The sequence below is a fragment of the Amblyomma mixtum genome, chromosome 2 (genome assembly GCF_055824585.1).
Source record: "Amblyomma mixtum isolate Tamu chromosome 2, ASM5582458v1, whole genome shotgun sequence".
Lineage (NCBI taxonomy): Eukaryota > Metazoa > Arthropoda > Arachnida > Ixodida > Ixodidae > Amblyomma > Amblyomma mixtum.
Window position 1 is genome coordinate 187438410 of NC_143013.1, and position 22497 is coordinate 187460906.

A 22497-nucleotide genomic window follows, 5' to 3' on the forward strand; every position below is an offset into this window, starting at 1 on the left:
TTTACCTTTTGGTTTCGCATTTGTTTAAATGATCTTGAACATATTTGTGCCTTTCCCTAGTTTTTATTTGATGACCCTATTCGTTTTCTTCGTCTTGGGGCGTTTAAGTTTAGACTGCTTCAGTGAAGTTCCTTTGATTAATTAATTCTATTTCCGCTAATCGTTCAGCTAGATTTCTGGTTTAATTAAAGCTGTCTCCAAATGACCGAAACATCTGGCACCCAATCTGCCCCGCGTTGGATGCTAATTGCCTGAATTGTTTCTATTCTCCTGTATTTCCAGTGCCGTGATATTTGTGTATATGGTGCGATATCTTCGGGCGGAAAATTTGGAATAAAAAAATGAATCCTACGTTCATGATTTATTAGTTTATTCAATTTTGTACAATATGGCGTGTCGGTATAATCACTCGTTTTCATGAGTGGTTACAAAGCTTTCTATGGACGCTGCTGCATGTCACTTCGCCCTTGTATCACTCTGTTCCACGCAGTGTATTCAAACTGGACCTGTACTTCTACTAGAAGAAGCGGTGTTCTTATCCGCCCTCAATAGCTGCTAGGCTACATCCGCGCACATTCGCGAGGTCGCACAGTATCGTTGTCACACGAGTACAACAATGTCGTCATCATCGGAATCACTGCAGGAGTCGTCCCCGTACTGCATCTTCAAAAGACTCTCGGCTTTCCGCACCATAAGTTGAACGAAAATCTCCACGATGAGCCTCACGTCTCTTCGGCGCGATCGCATCCCGTTCAGCTTCCTGCAGGAAGCACCAGGACTTGGCGGGCGTCGGCGTCCATGGCTAGGAAATGGTGGTTCACTGGAGCAGCACAAACGCAAAGCAAGCACCACGGCCTTCACCAGAGCGAATGACCTTTAGGGAACGCGCCGGGTTTTTCAGTGCGAATGAGGGAAAGGGGTGTGACCGGTTTTGTCTAATAAGATAACCGCGGCAAGATTTCCGGAAATGGGATGTCCAAAATGTCATGTCAGATAAGGATTACAATTCCTGCACCCTCCTGATAACGTTTTCCTTATCCAGGAAGGCTGGCTAGCAGTGAGTCACGGATATCTGCATGCGTGCGTGTCCTGCGATTTTTCTGCCACCTTTGGTTAACGAATAGCCGGTTCTGTGGGGCGGCTTCTGGAAATTTCGATGAGGTGAATTCGTGACAGTGACTGCTAAGGAGCTTTGCGTTGGCACGTAAAAGCCTCGTACACGCCACGCTGCACTCAGAAAAATTAATGACACCAGCAATTAGAATTGAAGGTTTCAAAAAAAAACTGAGAGTATGTATAATTATGACGAAATACTTTTCTTAAACTGCACTGCATTAACAGACTGCGGGAAATATAAAATCCAAACCTCTGGCTACGGGATACAAAATTGTCCACGAAGTTACCTCGCTACTTAGATGCCCGCAAGTAGTAATCCATATAGTTGACCTACGTTGTATGCAGTTCATAACACGCCACGGTTGCCTTCCTTGGCTTAATGGTTTTCAAAAACTCTTTGACGGCGTTGCTTTAATTTTAAATTTCAGTAGAGTACAATCTGCAATTTCTTTTTTACCTTTTGGTTACGCATTTGTTTAAATGATCTTGAACATATTTGTGCCTTTCCCTAGTTTTTATTTGATGATCCTATTCGTTTTCTTCGTCTTGGGGCGTTTAAGTTTAGACTGCTTCAGTGAAGTTCCTTTGATTAATTAATTCTATTTCCGCTAATCGTTCAGCTAGATTTCTGGTTTAATTAAAGCTGTCTCCAAATGACCGAAACATCTGGCACCCAATCTGCCCCGCGTTGGATGCTAATTGCCTGAATTGTTTCTATTCTCCTGTATTTCCAGTGTCGTGATATTTGTGTATATGGTGCGATATCTTCGGGCGGAAAATTTGGAATAAAAAAATGAATCCTACGTTCATGATTTATTAGTTTTTTCAATTTTGTACAATATGGCGTGTCGGTATAAGCACTCGTTTTCATGAGTGCTTACAAAGCTTTCTATGGACGCTGCTGCATGTCACTTCGCCCTTGTATCACTCTGTTCCACGCAGTGTATTCAAACTGGACCTGTACTTCTACTAGAAGAAGCGGTGTTCTTATCCGCCCTCAATAGCTGCTAGGCTACATCCGCGTATATTCGCGAGGTCGCACAGTATCGTTGTCACACGAGTTCAACAAAGTCGTCATCATCGGAATCACTGCAGGAGTCGTCCCCGGACTGCATCTTCAAAAGACTCTCGGCTTTCCGCACCATAAGTTGAACGAAAATCTCCGCGATGAGCCTCACGTCTCTTCGGCGCGATCGCATCCCGTTCAGCTTCCTGCAGGAAGCAGCCAGGACTTGGCGGGCGTCGGCGTCCATGTCTAGGAAATGGTGGTTCACTGGAGCAGCACAAACGCAAAGCAAGCACCACGGCCTTCACCAGAGCGAATGACCTTTAGGGAACGCGCCGGGTTTTTCAGTGCGAATGAGGGAAAGGGGTGTGACCGGTTTTGTCTAATAAGATAACCGCGGCAAGATTTCCGGAAATGGGATGTCCAAAATGTCATGTCAGATAAGGATTACAATTCCTGCACCCTCCTGATAACGTTTTCCTTATCCAGGAAGGCTGGCTAGCAGTGAGTCACGGATATCTGCATGCGTGCGTGTCCTGCGATTTTTCTGCCACCTTTGGTTAACGAATAGCCGGTTGTGTGGGGCGGCTTCTGGAAATTTCGATGAGGTGAATTCGTGACAGTGACTGCTAAGGAGCTTTGCGTTGGCACGTAAAAGCCTCGTACACGCCACGCTGCACTCAGAAAAATTAATGACACCAGCAATTAGAATTGAAGGTTTCAAAAAAAACTGAGAGTATGTATAATTATGATGAAATACTTTTCTTAAACTGCACTGCATTAACAGACTGCGGGAAATATAAAATCCAAACCTCTGGCTACGGGATACAAAATTGTCCACGAAGTTACCTCGCTACTTAGATGCCCGCAAGTAGTAATCCATATAGTTGACCTACGTTGTATGCAGTTCATAACACGCCACGGTTGCCTTCCTTGGCTTAATGGTTTTCAAAAACTCTTTGACGGCGTTGCTTTAATTTTAAATTTCAGTAGAGTACAATCTGCAATTTGTTTTTTACCTTTTGGTTTCGCATTTGTTTAAATGATCTTGAACATATTTGTGCCTTTCCCTAGTTTTTATTTGATGATCCTATTCGTTTTCTTCGTCTTGGGGCATTTAAGTCTAGACTCCTTCAGTGAAGTTCCTTTGATTAATTAATTCTATTTCCGCTAATCGTTCAGCTGGATTTCTGGTTTAATTAAAGCTGTCTCCAAATGACCGAAACATTTGGCACCCAATCTGCCCCGCGTTGGATGCTAATTGCCTGAATTGTTTCTATTCTCCTCTATTTCTAGTGTCGTGATATTTGTGTATATGGTGCGATATCTTCGAGCGGAAAATTTGGAATAAAAAATGAATCCTACGTTCATGATTTATTAGTTTATTCAATTTTGTACAATATGGCGTGTCGGTATAAGCACTCGTTTTCATGAGTGGTTACAAAGCTTTCTATGGACGCTGCTGCATGTCACTTCGCCCTTGTATCACACTGTTCCACGCAGTGTATTCAAACTAGACCTGTACTTCTACTAGAAGAAGCGGTGTTCTTATCCGCCCTCAATAGCTGCTAGGCTACATCCGCGCATATTCGCGAGGTCGCACAGTATCGTTGTCACACGAGTACAACAATGTCGTCATCATCGGATTCACTGCAGGAGTCGTCCCCGGACTGCATCTTCAAAAGACTCTCGGCTTTCCGCACCATAAGTTGAACGAAAATCTCCACGATGAGCCTCACGTCTCTTCGGCGCGATCGCATCCCGTTCAGCTTCCTGCAGGAAGCAGCCAGGACTTGGCGGGCGTCGGCGTCCATGGCTAGGAAATGGTGGTTCACTGGAGCAGCACAAACGCAAAGCAAGCACCACGGCCTTCACCAGAGCGAATGAGCTTTAGGGAACGCGCCCGGTTTTTCAGTGCGAATGAGGGAAAGGGGTGTGTCCGGTTTTGTCTAATAAGATAACCGCGGCAAGATTTCCGGAAATGGGATGTCCAAAATGTCATGTCAGATAAGGATTACAATTCCTGCACCCTCCTGATAACGTTTTCCTTATCCAGGAAGGCTGGCTAGCAGTGAGTCACGGATATCTGCATGCGTGCGTGTCCTGCGATTTTTCTGCCACCTTTGGTTAACGAATAGCCGGTTGTGTGGGGCGGCTTCTGGAAATTTCGATGAGGTGAATTCGTGACAGTGACTGCTAAGGAGCTTTGCGTTGGCACGTAAAAGCCTCGTACACGCCACGCTGCACTCAGAAAATTTAATGACACCAGCAATTAGAATTGAAGGTTTCAAAAAAAACTGAGAGTATGTATAATTATGATGAAATACTTTTCTTAAACTGAACTGCATTAACAGACTGCGGGAAATATAAAATCCAAACCTCTGGCTACGGGATACAAAATTGTCCACGAAGTTACCTCGCTACTTAGATGCCCGCAAGTAGTAATCCATATAGTTGACCTACGTTGTATGCAGTTCATAACACGGCACGGTTGCCTTCTTTGGCTTAATGGTTTTCAAAAACTCTTTGACGGCGTTGCTTTAATTTTAAATTTCAGTAGAGTACAATCTACAATTTGTTTTTTACCTTTTGGTTTCGCATTTGTTTAAATGATCTTGAACATATTTGTGCCTTTCCCTAGTTTTTATTTGATGATCCTATTCGTTTTCTTCGTCTTGGGGCGTTTAAGTTTAGACTGCTTCAGTGAAGTTCCTTTGATTAATTAATTCTATATCCGCTAATCGTTTAGCTAGATTTCTGGTTTAATTAAAGCTGTCTCCAAATGACCGAAACATTTGGCACCCAATCTGCCCCGCGTTGGATGCTAATTGCCTGAATTGTTTCTATTCTCCTGTATTTCTAGTGTCGTGATATTTGTGTATATGGTGCGATATCTTCGGGCGGAAAATTTGGAATAAAAAAATGAATCCTACGTTCATGATTTATTAGTTTATTCAATTTTGTACAATATGGCGTGTTGGTATAAGCACTCGTTTTCATGAGTGGTTACAAAGCTTTCTATGGACGCTGCTGCATGTCACTTCGCCCTTGTATCACTCTGTTCCACGCAGTGTATTCAAACTGGACCTGTACTTCTACTAGAAGAATCGGTGTTCTTATCCGCCCTCAATAGCTGCTAGGCTACATCCGCGCATATTCGCGAGGTCGCACAGTATCGTTGTCACACGAGTACAACAATGTCGTCATCATCGGAATCACTGCAGGAGTCGTCCCCGGACTGCATCTTCAAAAGACTCTCGGCTTTCCGCACCATAAGTTGAACGAAAATCTCCACGATGAGCCTCACGTCTCTTCGGCGCGATCGCATCCTGTTCAGCTTCCTGCAGGAAGCAGCCAGGACTTGGCGGGCGTCGGCGTCCATGCCTAGGAAATGGTGGTTCACTGGAGCAGCACAAACGCAAAGCAAGCACCACGGCCTTCACCAGAGCGAATGAGCTTTAGGGAACGCGCCCGGTTTTTCAGTGCGAATGAGGGAAAGGGGTGTGTCCGGTTTTGTCTAATAAGATAACCGCGGCAAGATTTCTGGAAATGGGATGTCCAAAATGTCATGTCAGATAAGGATTACAATTCCTGCACCCTCCTGATAACGTTTTCCTTATCCAGGAAGGCTGGCTAGCAGTGAGTCACGGATATCTGCATGCGTGCGTGTCCTGCGATTTTTCTGCCACCTTTGGTTAACGAATAGCCGGTTGTGTGGGGCGGCTTCTGGAAATTTCGATGAGGTGAATTCGTGACAGTGACTGCTAAGGAGCTTTGCGTTGGCACGTAAAAGCCTCGTACACGCCACGCTGCACTCAGAAAAATTAATGACACCAGCAATTAGAATTGAAGGTTTCAAAAAAAACTGAGAGTATGTATAATTATGATGAAATACTTTTCTTAAACTGCACTGCATTAACAGACTGCGGGAAATATAAAATCCAAACCTCTGGCTACGGGATACAAAATTGTCCACGTAGTTACCTCGCTACTTAGATGCCCGCAAGTAGTAATCCATATAGTTGACCTACGTTGTATGCAGTTCATAACACGCCACGGTTGCCTTCCTTGGCTTAATGGTTTTCAAAAACTCTTTGACGGCGTTGCTTTCATTTTAAATTTCAGTAGAGTACAATCTGCAATTTGTTTTTTACCTTTTGGTTTCGCATTTGTTTAAATGATCTTGAACATATTTGTGCCTTTCCCTAGTTTTTATTTGATGATCCTATTCGTTTTCTTCGTCTTGGGGCGTTTAAGTTTAGACTCCTTCAGTGAAGTTCCTTTGATTAATTAATTCTATTTCCGCTAATCGTTCAGCTAGATTTCTGGTTTAATTAAAGCTGTCTCCAAATGACCGAAACATTTGGCACCCAATCTGCCCCGCGTTGGATGCTAATTGCCTGAATTGTTTCTATTCTCCTGTATTTCCAGTGTCGTGATATTTGTGTATATGGTGCGATATCTTCGGGCGGAAAATCTGGAATAAAAAAATGAATCCTACGTTCATGATTTATTAGTTTATTCAATCTTGTACAATATGGCGTGTCGGTATAAGCACTCGTTTTCATGAGTGGTTACAAAGCTTTCTATGGACGCTGCTGCATGTCACTTCGCCCTTGTATCACTCTGTTCCACGCAGTGTATTCAAACTGGACCTGTACTTCTACTAGAAGAAGCGGTGTTCTTATCCGCCCTCAATAGCTGCTAGGCTACATCCGCGCATATTCGCGAGGTCGCACAGTATCGTTGTCACACGAGTACAACAATGTCGTCATCATCGGAATCACTGCAGGAGTCGTCCCCGGACTGCATCTTAAAAAGACTCTCTGCTTTCCCCACCATAAGTTGAACGAAAATCTCCACGATGAGCCTCACGTCTCTTCGGCGCGATCGCATCCCGTTCAGCTTCCTGCAGGAAGCAGCCAGGACTTGGCGGGCGTCGGCGTCCATGGCTAGGAAATGGTGGTTCACTGGAGCAGCACAAACGCAAAGCAAGCACCACGGCCTTCACCAGAGCGAATGAGCTTTAGGGAACGCGCCCGGTTTTTCAGTGCGAATGAGGGAAAGGGGTGTGTCCGGTTTTGTCTAATAAGATAACCGCGGCAAGATTTCCGGAAATGGGATGTCCAAAATGTCATGTCAGATAAGGATTACAATTCCTGCACCCTCCTGATAACGTTTTCCTTATCCAGGAAGGCTGGCTAGCAGTGAGTCACGGATATCTGCATGCGTGCGTGTCCTGCGATTTTTCAGCCACCTTTGGTTAACGAATAGCCGGTTGTGTGGGGCGGCTTCTGGAAATTTCGATGAGGTGAATTCGTGACAGTGACTGCTAAGGAGCTTTGCGTTGGCACGTAAAAGCCTCGTACACGCCACGCTGCACTCAGAAAAATTAATGACACCAGCAATTAGAATTGAAGGTTTCAAAAAAAACTGAGAGTATGTATAATTATGATGAAATACTTTTCTTAAACTGCACTGCATTAACAGACTGCGGGAAATATAAAATCCAAACCTCTGGCTACGGGATACAAAATTGTCCACGAAGTTACCTCGCTACTTAGATGCCCGCAAGTAGTAATCCATATAGTTGACCTACGTTGTATGCAGTTCATAACACGCCACGGTTGCTTTCCTTGGCTTAATGGTTTTCAAAAACTCTTTGACGGCGTTGCTTTAATTTTAAATTTGAGTAGAGTACAATCTGCAATTTGTTTTTTACCTTTTGGTTTCGCATTTGTTTAAATGATCTTGAACATATTTGTGCCTTTCCCTAGTTTTTATTTGATGATCCTATTCGTTTTCTTCGTCTTGGGGCGTTTAAGTTTAGACTGCTTCAGTGAAGTTCCTTTGATTAATTAATTCTATTTCCGCTAATAGTTCAGCTAGATTTCTGGTTTAATTGAAGCTGTCTCCAAATGACCGAAACATTTGGCACCCAATCTGCCCCGCGTTGGATGCTAATTGCCTGAATTGTTTCTATTCTCCTGTATTTCTAGTGTCGTGATATTTGTGTATATGGTGCGATATCTTCGGGCGGAAAATTTGGAATAAAAAAATGAATCCTACGTTCATGATTTATTAGTTTATTCAATTTTGTACAATATGGCGTGTTGGTATAAGCACTCGTTTTCATGAGTGGTTACAAAGCTTTCTATGGACGCTGCTGCATGTCACTTCGCCCTTGTATCACTCTGTTCCACGCAGTGTATTCAAACTGGACCTGTACTTCTACTAGAAGAAGCGGTGTTCTTATCCGCCCTCAATAGCTGCTAGGCTACATCCGCGCATATTCGCGAGGTCGCACAGTATCGTTGTCACACGAGTACAACAATGTCGTCATCATCGGAATCACTGCAGGAGTCGTCCCCGGACTGCATCTTCAAAAGACTCTCGGCTTTCCGCACCATAAGTTGAACGAAAATCTCCACGATGAGCCTCACGTCTCTTCGGCGCGATCGCATCCCGTTCAGCTTCCTGCAGGAAGCAGCCAGGACTTGGCGGGCGTCGGCGTCCATGGCTAGGAAATGGTGGTTCACTGGAGCAGCACAAACGCAAAGCAAGCACCACGGCCTTCACCAGAGCGAATGAGCTTTAGGGAACGCGCCCGGTTTTTCAGTGCGAATGAGGGAAAGGGGTGTGTCCGGTTTTGTCTAATAAGGTAACCGCGGCAAGATTTCCGGAAATGGGATGTCCAAAATGTCATGTCAGATAAGGATTACAATTCCTGCACCCTCCTGATAACGTTTTCCTTATCCAGGAAGGCTGGCTAGCAGTGAGTCACGGATATCTGCATGCGTGCGTGTCCTGCGATTTTTCTGCCACCTTTGGTTAACGAATAGCCGGTTGTGTGGGGCGGCTTCTGGAAATTTCGATGAGGTGAATTCGTGACAGTGACTGCTAAGGAGCTGTGCGTTGGCACGTAAAAGCCTCGTACACGCCACGCTGCACTCAGAAAAATTAATGACACCAGCAATTAGAATTGAAGGTTTCAAAAAAAACTGAGAGTATGTATAATTATGATGAAATACTTTTCTTAAACTGCACTGCATTAACAGACTGCGGGAAATATAAATTCCAAACCTCTGGCTACGAGATACAAAATTGTCCACGAAGTTACCTCGCTACTTGGATGCCCGCAAGTAGTAATCCATATAGTTGACCTACGTTGTATGCAGTTCATAACACGCAACGGTTGCCTTCCTTGGCTTAATGGTTTTCAAAAACTCTTTGACGGCGTTGCTTTAATTTTAAATTTCAGTAGAGTACAATCTGCAATTTGTTTTTTACCTTTTGGTTTCGCATTTGTTTAAATGATCTTGAACATATTTGTGCCTTTCCCTAGTTTTTATTTGATGACCCTATTCGTTTTCTTCGTCTTGGGGCGTTTAAGTTTAGACTGCTTCAGTGAAGTTCCTTTGATTAATTAATTCTATTTCCGCTAATCGTTCAGCTAGATTTCTGGTTTAATTAAAGCTGTCTCCAAATGACCGAAACATCTGGCACCCAATCTGCCCCGCGTTGGATGCTAATTGCCTGAATTGTTTCTATTCTCCTGTATTTCCAGTGCCGTGATATTTGTGTATATGGTGCGATATCTTCGGGCGGAAAATTTGGAATAAAAAAATGAATCCTACGTTCATGATTTATTAGTTTATTCAATTTTGTACAATATGGCGTGTCGGTATAATCACTCGTTTTCATGAGTGGTTACAAAGCTTTCTATGGACGCTGCTGCATGTCACTTCGCCCTTGTATCACTCTGTTCCACGCAGTGTATTCAAACTGGACCTGTACTTCTACTAGAAGAAGCGGTGTTCTTATCCGCCCTCAATAGCTGCTAGGCTACATCCGCGCACATTCGCGAGGTCGCACAGTATCGTTGTCACACGAGTACAACAATGTCGTCATCATCGGAATCACTGCAGGAGTCGTCCCCGTACTGCATCTTCAAAAGACTCTCGGCTTTCCGCACCATAAGTTGAACGAAAATCTCCACGATGAGCCTCACGTCTCTTCGGCGCGATCGCATCCCGTTCAGCTTCCTGCAGGAAGCACCAGGACTTGGCGGGCGTCGGCGTCCATGGCTAGGAAATGGTGGTTCACTGGAGCAGCACAAACGCAAAGCAAGCACCACGGCCTTCACCAGAGCGAATGACCTTTAGGGAACGCGCCGGGTTTTTCAGTGCGAATGAGGGAAAGGGGTGTGACCGGTTTTGTCTAATAAGATAACCGCGGCAAGATTTCCGGAAATGGGATGTCCAAAATGTCATGTCAGATAAGGATTACAATTCCTGCACCCTCCTGATAACGTTTTCCTTATCCAGGAAGGCTGGCTAGCAGTGAGTCACGGATATCTGCATGCGTGCGTGTCCTGCGATTTTTCTGCCACCTTTGGTTAACGAATAGCCGGTTCTGTGGGGCGGCTTCTGGAAATTTCGATGAGGTGAATTCGTGACAGTGACTGCTAAGGAGCTTTGCGTTGGCACGTAAAAGCCTCGTACACGCCACGCTGCACTCAGAAAAATTAATGACACCAGCAATTAGAATTGAAGGTTTCAAAAAAAACTGAGAGTATGTATAATTATGAAGAAATACTTTTCTTAAACTGCACTGCATTAACAGACTGCGGGAAATATAAAATCCAAACCTCTGGCTACGGGATACAAAATTGTCCACGAAGTTACCTCGCTACTTAGATGCCCGCAAGTAGTAATCCATATAGTTGACCTACGTTGTATGCAGTTCATAACACGCCACGGTTGCCTTCCTTGGCTTAATGGTTTTCAAAAACTCTTTGACGGCGTTGCTTTAATTTTAAATTTCAGTAGAGTACAATCTGCAATTTCTTTTTTACCTTTTGGTTACGCATTTGTTTAAATGATCTTGAACATATTTGTGCCTTTCCCTAGTTTTTATTTGATGATCCTATTCGTTTTCTTCGTCTTGGGGCGTTTAAGTTTAGACTGCTTCAGTGAAGTTCCTTTGATTAATTAATTCTATTTCCGCTAATCGTTCAGCTAGATTTCTGGTTTAATTAAAGCTGTCTCCAAATGACCGAAACATCTGGCACCCAATCTGCCCCGCGTTGGATGCTAATTGCCTGAATTGTTTCTATTCTCCTGTATTTCCAGTGTCGTGATATTTGTGTATATGGTGCGATATCTTCGGGCGGAAAATTTGGAATAAAAAAATGAATCCTACGTTCATGATTTATTAGTTTTTTCAATTTTGTACAATATGGCGTGTCGGTATAAGCACTCGTTTTCATGAGTGCTTACAAAGCTTTCTATGGACGCTGCTGCATGTCACTTCGCCCTTGTATCACTCTGTTCCACGCAGTGTATTCAAACTGGACCTGTACTTCTACTAGAAGAAGCGGTGTTCTTATCCGCCCTCAATAGCTGCTAGGCTACATCCGCGTATATTCGCGAGGTCGCACAGTATCGTTGTCACACGAGTTCAACAAAGTCGTCATCATCGGAATCACTGCAGGAGTCGTCCCCGGACTGCATCTTCAAAAGACTCTCGGCTTTCCGCACCATAAGTTGAACGAAAATCTCCGCGATGAGCCTCACGTCTCTTCGGCGCGATCGCATCCCGTTCAGCTTCCTGCAGGAAGCAGCCAGGACTTGGCGGGCGTCGGCGTCCATGTCTAGGAAATGGTGGTTCACTGGAGCAGCACAAACGCAAAGCAAGCACCACGGCCTTCACCAGAGCGAATGACCTTTAGGGAACGCGCCGGGTTTTTCAGTGCGAATGAGGGAAAGGGGTGTGACCGGTTTTGTCTAATAAGATAACCGCGGCAAGATTTCCGGAAATGGGATGTCCAAAATGTCATGTCAGATAAGGATTACAATTCCTGCACCCTCCTGATAACGTTTTCCTTATCCAGGAAGGCTGGCTAGCAGTGAGTCACGGATATCTGCATGCGTGCGTGTCCTGCGATTTTTCTGCCACCTTTGGTTAACGAATAGCCGGTTGTGTGGGGCGGCTTCTGGAAATTTCGATGAGGTGAATTCGTGACAGTGACTGCTAAGGAGCTTTGCGTTGGCACGTAAAAGCCTCGTACACGCCACGCTGCACTCAGAAAAATTAATGACACCAGCAATTAGAATTGAAGGTTTCAAAAAAAACTGAGAGTATGTATAATTATGATGAAATACTTTTCTTAAACTGCACTGCATTAACAGACTGCGGGAAACATAAAATCCAAACCTCTGGCTACGGGATACAAAATTGTCCACGAAGTTACCTCGCTACTTAGATGCCCGCAAGTAGTAATCCATATAGTTGACCTACGTTGTATGCAGTTCATAACACGCCACGGTTGCCTTCCTTGGCTTAATGGTTTTCAAAAACTCTTTGACGGCGTTGCTTTAATTTTAAATTTCAGTAGAGTACAATCTGCAATTTGTTTTTTACCTTTTGGTTTCGCATTTGTTTAAATGATCTTGAACATATTTGTGCCTTTCCCTAGTTTTTATTTGATGATCCTATTCGTTTTCTTCGTCTTGGGGCGTTTTTGTTTAGACTCCTTCAGTGATGTTCCTTTGATTAATTAATTCTCTTTCCGCTAATCGTTCAGCTAGATTTCTGGTTTAATTAAAGCTGTCTCCAAATGACCGAAACATTTGGCACCCAATCTGCCCCGCGTTGGATGCTAATTGCCTGAATTGTTTCTATTCTCCTCTATTTCCAGTGTCGTGATATTTGTGTATATGGTGCGATATCTTCGGGCGGAAAATTTGGAATAAAAAAATGAATCCTACGTTCATGATTTGTTAGTTTATTCAATTTTGTACAATATGGCGTGTCGGTATAAGCACTCGTTTTCATGAGTGGTTACAAAGCTTTCTATGGACGCTGCTGCATGTCACTTCGCCCTTGTATCACTCTGTTCCACGCAGTGTATTCAAACTGGACCTGTACTTCTACTAGAAGAAGCGGTGTTCTTATCCGCCCTCAATAGCTGCTAGGCTACATCCGCGCATATTCGCGAGGTCGCACAGTATCGTTGTCACACGAGTACAACAATGTCGTCATCATCGGAATCACTGCAGGAGTCGTCCCCGGACTGCATCTTCAAAAGACTCTCGGCTTTCCGCACCATAAGTTGAACGAAAATCTCCACGATGAGCCTCACGTCTCTTCGGCGCGATCGCATCCCGTTCAGCTTCCTGCAGGAAGCAGCCAGGACTTGGCGGACGTCGGCGTCCATGGCTAGGAAATGGTGGTTCACTGGAGCAGCACAAACGCAAAGCAAGCACCACGGCCTTCACCAGAGCGAATGAGCTTTAGGGAACGCGCCCGGTTTTTCAGTGCGAATGAGGGAAAGGGGTGTGTCCGGTTTTGTCTAATAAGGTAACCGCGGCAAGATTTCCGGAAATGGGATGTCCAAAATGTCATGTCAGATAAGGATTACAATTCCTGCACCCTCCTGATAACGTTTTCCTTATCCAGGAAGGCTGGCTAGCAGTGAGTCACGGATATCTGCATGCGTGCGTGTCCTGCGATTTTTCTGCCACCTTTGGTTAACGAATAGCCGGTTGTGTGGGGCGGCTTCTGGAAATTTCGATGAGGTGAATTCGTGACAGTGACTGCTAAGGAGCTGTGCGTTGGCACGTAAAAGCCTCGTACACGCCACGCTGCACTCAGAAAAATTAATGACACCAGCAATTAGAATTGAAGGTTTCAAAAAAAACTGAGAGTATGTATAATTATGATGAAATACTTTTCTTAAACTGCACTGCATTAACAGACTGCGGGAAATATAAATTCCAAACCTCTGGCTACGGGATACAAAATTGTCCACGAAGTTACCTCGCTACTTGGATGCCCGCAAGTAGTAATCCATATAGTTGACCTACGTTGTATGCAGTTCATAACACGCAACGGTTGCCTTCCTTGGCTTAATGGTTTTCAAAAACTCTTTGACGGCGTTGCTTTAATTTTAAATTTCAGTAGAGTACAATCTGCAATTTGTTTTTTACCTTTTGGTTCCGCATTTGTTTAAATGATCTTGAACATATTTGTGCCTTTCCCTAGTTTTTATTTGATGACCCTATTCGTTTTCTTCGTCTTGGGGCGTTTAAGTTTAGACTGCTTCAGTGAAGTTCCTTTGATTAATTAATTCTATTTCCGCTAATCGTTCAGCTAGATTTATGGTTTAATTAAAGCTGTCTCCAAATGACCGAAACATTTGGCACCCAATCTGCCCCGCGTTGGATGCTAATTGCCTGAGTTGTTTCTATTCTCCTGTATTTCCAGTGTCGTGATATTTGTGTATATGGTGCGATATCTTCGGACGGAAAATTTGGAATAAAAAAATGAATCCTACGTTCATGATTTATTAGTTTATGCAATTTTGTACAATATGGCGTGTCGGTGTAAGCACTCGTTTTCATGAGTGGTTACAAAGCTTTCTATGGACGCTGCTGCATGTCATTTCGCCCTTGTGTCACTCTGTTCCACGGAGTGCATTCAAACTGGACCTGTACTTCTACTAGAAGAAGCGGTGTTCTTATCCGCCCTCAATAGCTGCTAGGCTACATCCGCGCATATTCGCGAGGTCGCACAGTATCGTTGTCACACGAGTACAACAATGTCGTCATCATCGGAATCACTGCAGGAGTCGTCCCCGGACTGCATCTTCAAAAGACTCTCGGCTTTCCGCACCATAAGTTGAACGAAAATCTCCACGATGAGCCTCACGTCTCTTCGGCGCGATCGCATCCCGTTCAGCTTCCTGCAGGAAGCAGCCAGGACTTGGCGGGCGTCGGCGTATATGGCTAGGAAATGGTGGTTCACTGGAGCAGCACAAACGCAAAGCAAGCACCACGGCCTTCACCAGAGCGAATGAGCTTTAGGGAACGCGCCCGGTTTTTCAGTGCGAATGAGGGAAAGGGGTGTGTCCGGTTTTGTCTAATAAGATAACCGCAGCAAGATTTCCGGAAATCGGATGTCCAAAATGTCATGTCAGATAAGGATTACAATTCCTGCACCCTCCTGATAACGTTTTCCTTATCCAGGAAGGCTGGCTAGCAGTGAGTCACGGATATCTGCATGCGTGCGTGTCCTGCGATTTTTCTGCCACCTTTGGTTAACGAATAGCCGGTTGTGTGGGGCGGCTTCTGGAAATTTCGATGAGGTGAATTCGTGACAGTGACTGCTAAGGAGCTTTGCGTTGGCACGTAAAAGCCTCGTACACGCCACGCTGCACTCAGAAAAATTAATGACACCAGCAATTAGAATTGAAGGTTTCAAAAAAAACTGAGAGTGTATAATTATGATGAAATACTTTTCTTAAACTGCACTGCATTAACAGACTGCGGGAAACATAAAATCCAAACCTCTGGCTACGGGATACAAAATTGTCCACGAAGTTACCTCGCTACTTAGATGCCCGCAAGTAGTAATCCATATAGTTGACCTACGTTGTATGCAGTTCATAACACGCCACGGTTGCCTTCCTTGGCTTAATGGTTTTCAAAAACTCTTTGACGGCGTTGCTTTAATTTTAAATTTCAGTAGAGTACAATCTGCAATTTGTTTTTTACCTTTTGGTTTCGCATTTGTTTAAATGATCTTGAACATATTTGTGCCTTTCCCTAGTTTTTATTTGATGATCCTATTCGTTTTCTTCGTCTTGGGGCGTTTTTGTTTAGACTCCTTCAGTGATGTTCCTTTGATTAATTAATTCTCTTTCCGCTAATCGTTCAGCTAGATTTCTGGTTTAATTAAAGCTGTCTCCAAATGACCGAAACATTTGGCACCCAATCTGCCCCGCGTTGGATGCTAATTGCCTGAATTGTTTCTATTCTCCTCTATTTCCAGTGTCGTGATATTTGTGTATATGGTGCGATATCTTCGGGCGGAAAATTTGGAATAAAAAAATGAATCCTACGTTCATGATTTGTTAGTTTATTCAATTTTGTACAATATGGCGTGTCGGTATAAGCACTCGTTTTCATGAGTGGTTACAAAGCTTTCTATGGACGCTGCTGCATGTCACTTCGCCCTTGTATCACTCTGTTCCACGCAGTGTATTCAAACTGGACCTGTACTTCTACTAGAAGAAGCGGTGTTCTTATCCGCCCTCAATAGCTGCTAGGCTACATCCGCGCATATTCGCGAGGTCGCACAGTATCGTTGTCACACGAGTACAACAATGTCGTCATCATCGGAATCACTGCAGGAGTCGTCCCCGGACTGCATCTTCAAAAGACTCTCAGCTTTCCGCACCATAAGTTGAACGAAAATCTCCACGATGAGCCTCACGTCTCTTCGGCGCGATCGCATCCCGTTCAGCTTCCTGCAGGAAGCAGCCAGGACTTGGCGGACGTCGGCGTCCATGGCTAGGAAATGGTGGTTCACTGGAGCAGCACAAACGCAAAGCAAGCACCACGGCCTTCACCAGAGCGAATGAGCTTTAGGGAACGCGCCCGGTTTTTCAGTGCGAATGAGGGAAAGGGGTGTGTCCGGTTTTGTCTAATAAGGTAACCGCGGCAAGATTTCCGGAAATGGGATGTCCAAAATGTCATGTCAGATAAGGATTACAATTCCTGCACCCTCCTGATAACGTTTTCCTTATCCAGGAAGGCTGGCTAGCAGTGAGTCACGGATATCTGCATGCGTGCGTGTCCTGCGATTTTTCTGCCACCTTTGGTTAACGAATAGCCGGTTGTGTGGGGCGGCTTCTGGAAATTTCGATGAGGTGAATTCGTGACAGTGACTGCTAAGGAGCTGTGCGTTGGCACGTAAAAGCCTCGTACACGCCACGCTGCACTCAGAAAAATTAATGACACCAGCAATTAGAATTGAAGGTTTCAAAAAAAACTGAGAGTATGTATAATTATGATGAAATACTTTTCTTAAACTGCACTGCATTAACAGACTGCGGGAAATATAAATTCCAAACCTCTGGCTACGGGATACAAAATTGTCCACGAAGTTACCTCGCTACTTGGATGCCCGCAAGTAGTAATCCATATAGTTGACCTACGTTGTATGCAGTTCATAACACGCAACGGTTGCCTTCCTTGGCTTAATGGTTTTCAAAAACTCTTTGACGGCGTTGCTTTAATTTTAAATTTCAGTAGAGTACAATCTGCAATTTGTTTTTTACCTTTTGGTTTCGCATTTGTTTAAATGATCTTGAACATATTTGTGCCTTTCCCTAGTTTTTATTTGATGACCCTATTCGTTTTCTTCGTCTTGGGGCGTTTAAGTTTAGACTGCTTCAGTGAAGTTCCTTTGATTAATTAATTCTATTTCCGCTAATCGTTCAGCTAGATTTCTGGTTTAATTAAAGCTGTCTCCAAATGACCGAAACATCTGGCACCCAATCTGCCCCGCGTTGGATGCTAATTGCCTGAATTGTTTCTATTCTCCTGTATTTCCAGTGCCGTGATATTTGTGTATATGGTGCGATATCTTCGGGCGGAAAATTTGGAATAAAAAAATGAATCCTACGTTCATGATTTATTAGTTTATTCAATTTTGTACAATATGCCGTGTCGGTATAATCACTCGTTTTCATGAGTGGTTACAAAGCTTTCTATGGACGCTGCTGCATGTCACTTCGCCCTTGTATCACTCTGTTCCACGCAGTGTATTCAAACTGGACCTGTACTTCTACTAGAAGAAGCGGTGTTCTTATCCGCCCTCAATAGCTGCTAGGCTACATCCGCGCACATTCGCGAGGTCGCACAGTATCGTTGTCACACGAGTACAACAATGTCGTCATCATCGGAATCACTGCAGGAGTCGTCCCCGTACTGCATCTTCAAAAGACTCTCGGCTTTCCGCACCATAAGTTGAACGAAAATCTCCGCGATGAGCCTCACGTCTCTTCGGCGCGATCGCATCCCGTTCAGCTTCCTGCAGGAAGCAGCCAGGACTTGTCGGGCGTCGGCGTCCATGTCTAGGAAATGGTGGTTCACTGGAGCAGCACAAACGCAAAGCAAGCACCACGGCCTTCACCAGAGCGAATGAGCTTTAGGGAACTCGCCCGGTTTTTCAGGGCGAATGAGGGGAAGGGGTGTGTCCGGTTTTGTCTAATAAGATAACCGCCGCAAGATTTCCCGAAATGGGACGTCCAAAATGTCATGTCAGATAAGGATTACAATTCCTGCACCCTCCTGATAACGTTTTCCTTATCCAGGAAGGCTGGCTAGCAGTGAGTCACGGATATCTGCATGCGTGCGTGTCCTGCGATTTTTCTGCCACCTTTGGTTAACGAATAGCCGGTTGTGTGGGGCGGCTTCTGGAAATTTCGATGAGGTGAATTCGTGACAGTGACTGCTAAGGAGCTGTGCGTTGGCACGTAAAAGCCTCGTACACGCCACGCTGCACTCAGAAAAATTAATGACACCAGCAATTAGAATTGAAGGTTTAAAAAAAAACTGAGAGTATGTATAATTATGATGAAATACTTTTCTTAAACTGCACTGCATTAACAGACTGCGGGAAATATAAATTCCAAACCTCTGGCTACGGGATACAAAATTGTCCACGAAGTTACCTCGCTACTTGGATGCCCGCAAGTAGTAATCCATACAGTTGACCTACGTTGTATGCAGTTCATAACACGCAACGGTTGCCTTCCTTGGCTTAATGGTTTTCAAAAACTCTTTGACGGCGTTGCTTTAATTTTAAATTTCAGTAGAGTACAATCTGCAATTTGTTTTTTACCTTTTGGTTTCGCATTTGTTTAAATGATCTTGAACATATTTGTGCCTTTCCCTAGTTTTTATTTGATGACCCTATTCGTTTTCTTCGTCTTGGGGCGTTTAAGTTTAGACTGCTTCAGTGAAGTTCCTTTGATTAATTAATTCTATTTCCGCTAATCGTTCAGCTAGATTTCTGGTTTAATTAAAGCTGTCTCCAAATGACCGAAACATCTGGCACCCAATCTGCCCCGCGTTGGATGCTAATTGCCTGAATTGTTTCTATTCTCCTGTATTTCCAGTGCCGTGATATTTGTGTATATGGTGCGATATCTTCGGGCGGAAAATTTGGAATAAAAAAATGAATCCTACGTTCATGATTTATTAGTTTATTCAATTTTGTACAATATGGCGTGTCGGTATAATCACTCGTTTTCATGAGTGGTTACAAAGCTTTCTATGGACGCTGCTGCATGTCACTTCGCCCTTGTATCACTCTGTTCCACGCAGTGTATTCAAACTGGACCTGTACTTCTACTAGAAGAAGCGGTGTTCTTATCCGCCCTCAATAGCTGCTAGGCTACATCCGCGCACATTCGCGAGGTCGCACAGTATCGTTGTCACACGAGTACAACAATGTCGTCATCATCGGAATCACTGCAGGAGTCGTCCCCGTACTGCATCTTCAAAAGACTCTCGGCTTTCCGCACCATAAGTTGAACGAAAATCTCCACGATGAGCCTCACGTCTCTTCGGCGCGATCGCATCCCGTTCAGCTTCCTGCAGGAAGCAGCCAGGACTTGGCGGGCGTCGGCGTCCATGGCTAGGAAATGGTGGTTCACTGGAGCAGCACAAACGCAAAGCAAGCACCACGGCCTTCACCAGAGCGAATGACCTTTAGGGAACGCGCCGGGTTTTTCAGTGCGAATGAGGGAAAGGGGTGTGACCGGTTTTGTCCAATAAGAGAACCGCGGCAAGATTTCCGGAAATGGGATGTCCAAAATGTCACGTCAGATAAGGATTACAATTGCTGCACCCTCCTGATAACGTTTTCCTTATCCAGGAAGGCTGGCTAGCAGTGAGTCACGGATATCTGCATGCGTGCGTGTCCTGCGATTTTTCTGCCACCTTTGGTTAACGAATAGCCGGTTGTGTGGGGCGGCTTCTGGAAATTTCGATGAGGTGAATTCGTGACAGTGACTGCTAAGGAGCTTTGCGTTGGCACGTAAAAGCCTCGTACACGCCACGCTGCACTCAGAAAAATTAATGACACCAGCAATTAGAATTGAAGGTTTCAAAAAAAACTGAGAGTATGTATAATTATGAAGAAATACTTTTCTTAAACTGCACTGCATTAACAGACTGCGGGAAATATAAAATCCAAACCTCTGGCTACGGGATACAAAATTGTCCACGAAGTTACCTCGCTACTTAGATGCCCGCAAGTAGTAATCCATATAGTTGACCTACGTTGTATGCAGTTCATAACACGCCACGGTTGCCTTCCTTGGCTTAATGGTTTTCAAAAACTCTTTGACGGCGTTGCTTTAATTTTAAATTTCAGTAGAGTACAATCTGCAATTTCTTTTTTACCTTTTGGTTACGCATTTGTTTAAATGATCTTGAACATATTTGTGCCTTTCCCTAGTTTTTATTTGATGATCCTATTCGTTTTCTTCGTCTTGGGGCGTTTAAGTTTAGACTGCTTCAGTGAAGTTCCTTTGATTAATTAATTCTATTTCCGCTAATCGTTCAGCTAGATTTCTGGTTTAATTAAAGCTGTCTCCAAATGACCGAAACATCTGGCACCCAATCTGCCCCGCGTTGGATGCTAATTGCCTGAATTGTTTCTATTCTCCTGTATTTCCAGTGTCGTGATATTTGTGTATATGGTGCGATATCTTCGGGCGGAAAATTTGGAATAAAAAAATGAATCCTACGTTCATGATTTATTAGTTTTTTCAATTTTGTACAATATGGCGTGTCGGTATAAGCACTCGTTTTCATGAGTGCTTACAAAGCTTTCTATGGACGCTGCTGCATGTCACTTCGCCCTTGTATCACTCTGTTCCACGCAGTGTATTCAAACTGGACCTGTACTTCTACTAGAAGAAGCGGTGTTCTTATCCGCCCTCAATAGATGCTAGGCTACATCCGCGTATATTCGCGAGGTCGCACAGTATCGTTGTCACACGAGTACAACAAAGTCGTCATCATCGGAATCACTGCAGGAGTCGTCCCCGGACTGCATCTTCAAAAGACTCTCGGCTTTCCGCACCATAAGTTGAACGAAAATCTCCGCGATGAGCCTCACGTCTCTTCGGCGCGATCGCATCCCGTTCAGCTTCCTGCAGGAAGCAGCCAGGACTTGGCGGGCGTCGGCGTCCATGTCTAGGAAATGGTGGTTCACTGGAGCAGCACAAACGCAAAGCAAGCACCACGGCCTTCACCAGAGCGAATGAGCTTTAGGGAACTCGCCCGGTTTTTCAGGGCGAATGAGGGGAAGGGGTGTGTCCGGTTTTGTCTAATAAGATAACCGCCGCAAGATTTCCCGAAATGGGATGTCCAAAATGTCATGTCAGATAAGGATTACAATTCCTGCACCCTCCTGATAACGTTTTCCTTATCCAGGAAGGCTGGCTAGCAGTGAGTCACGGATATGTGCATGCGTGCGTGTCCTGCGATTTTTCTGCCACCTTTGGTTAACGAATAGCCGGTTGTGTGGGGCGGCTTCTGGAAATTTCGATGAGGTGAATTCGTGACAGTGACTGCTAAGGAGTTTTGCGTTGGCACGTAAAAGCCTCGTACACGCCACGCTGCACTCAGAAAAATTAATGACACCAGCAATTAGAATTGAAGGTTTCAAAAAAAACTGAGAGTATGTATAATTATGATGAAATACTTTTCTTAAACTGCACTGCATTAACAGACTGCGGGAAATATAAAATCCAAACCTCTGGCTACGGGATACAAAATTGTCCACGAAGTTACCTCGCTACTTAGATGCCCGCAAGTAGTAATCCAAATAGTTGACCTACGTTGTATGCAGTTCATAACACGCCACGGTTGCCTTCCTTGGCTTAATGGTTTTCAAAAACTCTTTGACGGCGTTGCTTTAATTTTAAATTTCAGTAGAGTACAATCTGCAATTTGTTTTTTACCTTTTGGTTTCGCATTTGTTTAAATGATTTTGAACATATTTGTGCCTTTCCCTAGTTTTTATTTGATGATCCTATTCGTTTTCTTCGTCTTGGGGCGTTTTTGTTTAGACTCCTTCAGTGATGTTCCTTTAATTAATTCTCTTTCCGCTATTCGTTCAGCTAGATTTCTGGTTTAATTAAAGCTGTCTCCAAATGACCGAAACATTTGGCACCCAATCTGCCCCGCGTTGGATGCTAATTGCCTGAATTGTTTCTATTCTCCTCTATTTCCAGTGTCGTGATATTTGTGTATATGGTGCGATATCTTCGGGCGGAAAATTTGGAATAAAAGAATGAATCCTACGTTCATGATTTATTAGTTTATTCAATTTTGTACAATGTGGCGTGTCGGTATAAGCACTCGTTTTCATGAGTGGTTACAAAGCTTTCTATGGACGCTGCTGCATGTCACTTCGCCCTTGTATCACTCTGTTCCACGCAGTGTATTCAAACTGGACCTGTACTTCTACTAGAAGAAGCGGTGTTCTTATCCGCCCTCAATAGC